This window comes from Etheostoma spectabile, chromosome 4 (assembly GCF_008692095.1).
Source record: "Etheostoma spectabile isolate EspeVRDwgs_2016 chromosome 4, UIUC_Espe_1.0, whole genome shotgun sequence".
Taxonomy (NCBI): domain Eukaryota; kingdom Metazoa; phylum Chordata; class Actinopteri; order Perciformes; family Percidae; genus Etheostoma; species Etheostoma spectabile.
In genome coordinates this window covers 8849226-8851282 of record NC_045736.1, presented here as the reverse complement: position 1 = coordinate 8851282, position 2057 = coordinate 8849226, and the positions used below count along the sequence as shown (strand labels likewise).

At 40.0% G+C, this 2057-nt stretch overlaps 1 protein-coding gene across 6 annotated transcripts in view; it reads right to left on the bottom strand.

The window, feature by feature from the left end:
* Positions 1–2057, bottom strand: part of tox2 (TOX high mobility group box family member 2) — a 92472-nt gene that overhangs the window by 3917 nt on the left and 86498 nt on the right. The gene's annotated exons all lie outside the window — the stretch shown is intronic.

Here is a 2057-nt window from a genome sequence, read left to right as displayed (position 1 = left end):
ATCTGTAAGATGTGTGTTATTTCTTTTTGGTGTAAATTAGCTGTAGTTTTGCACTGCTCTTCCAAGAAGCAAGCAGTATTGTGACCCTGTGTCCAAATTGCTTATAACACAAATAGTATGGACATTATAGTGCATTATATAGAGCAATTTTAGTCCGCAAATAGAGTTTGAGATATTATCATGCATCCAAGAGCTGATGCAGCTGAATGATAAAGCTGTTCCATAATTCTGTGTGCCTTCTCAATTCCACAGAGACAACTCTCTCAGGGGAAGTTTTCAAAACAATATGTCAATGAAGCAAAAGAAAAGCAGCAGCTGGCATTGGCAAATTCCGAGACAATTATTTAAATAACTTCATGAAATAAATACAAAAGTTGCATGGCTTCTCTTCCAAGAAACATTCATTTCTCATAATCTCATTGTGCTGTAAATGGCAGTATTGTAACAATGTTTACTAATTCTGTATTATTCATTGCCTAAAGTATTTACAGGCAGTTTAGCCATTGCGGCTAATGCTAGACCCGGTCTCCTCTATTCATTTATCCGACACAAACCACTGTTGATGACACACACATTTATTCTGTAGGTGTTTCGGTCTCGCCTTTCCTTTATGAGGTGGTGTATGTATGAAATACATCCAGTGTTTCTCATTAACTGTCAGATGGGCTGGAGTGATATGTGGTGGTCTGCTATTTAGTAATGGCTAACATCCATCCCTCTGAACCCATGAAATAATCAATGGGACAGGATGGAGGGATGGATAAGAGAAAGGGTCACATACATTTGCAGGGTCAAGTGGAAAATGAAATACTGAAGAAATGGTGTAAAGGGAGAGGGAAAGAGGTGAGAGGATGGGTGTGATTTGTTTCACCTTATGAAATATCGCAGTACAATTATTTCAAATTCATCGGAGGAACTATATGAACAGTATATGTGTCAAATGAGAGTTTATGAGGATTGAAACATTTATGAACTTTGTGAAATCTACTTCATAGTGTGACTTGAAGTAGATTTTTTTAAAATCACTTTCTGTCCAAGCTCTTGAATTCAAATGAACACAAAAGAAGTGCCATGACATACTGTGGGAAGCAATCAAACTTTTGTTTTTTCTTCTTCTCCTAAACAAACCCACATGCATCACCAAACAAAAAGGCAACAGGTGCACGCTGAAGATGTGAATTTTTCAAATGATACTCCAATTACATCCAATTCCACCCTCCCCTATTCACTTTGAAAAGACTCCTTCATTGGTAATTAAAAAAGAGTCGCGTTGATTCATGAGACCCAGCCCTGCATTCAGATTGGCTGGTCCTGAATGAGTGAGGAGGGGAGGGGGATTGCAGGTTTATTTTTGTTAGTCAGTTTTTTGACTGGCAGTCTACCAACATATAGTATCAATCAAGCCTCTGTATAGGAGCTCTGACATGAATGTCTAATTGCACCAAAGACAAGAGATGAGAATAGTCTTTTTAGGTAAAAGTATGCCACAGTGAAGAGGCTGATGAATTAACTATTCATGCCTTAATCAAGGTGCTTGTTTTGGAGAGGAAACGTGGCGCTGTGAGCATGGGAGGAAGGAGGACCGGGGCAAGAGGGAGGGGGAAGAGGAGGAGCTTTGGTATATGCTAATGCAATTTAGAGTTGTGTTTCGAAAACAATGCAGAAACGCTGAAATGAAATGCAGAGCACTAACAGATCAAACAGATTGAAACAGCCCTGCACTGTGAAAACTACTGCATACGTCTTGCAGATGTACAGAGAGTATAGGGAACGTATTATATCAGCTATTTAAAAAACAAACGCGGGCAGAAAGGTGTTAATGTTCTGGGCTAAACTGGCGTAACCTGCAGTAAAGAGAGAGCAGTAGGTGTGTGCAAACCTCAGCCAACACATTAGCGGCCCATCAGGGAGGGCAGAAACACCAGGAGGACAGCAAATGATAGGTAATGCCCACTTCTACTCACAGATGTGTACCGTTACTTTTCATTTCTCCCCAGGTTGCAAATTGGTTGTGTGTTTAAGGCCTAATTTTCACAGTTCTCGTCTGAGCACACACA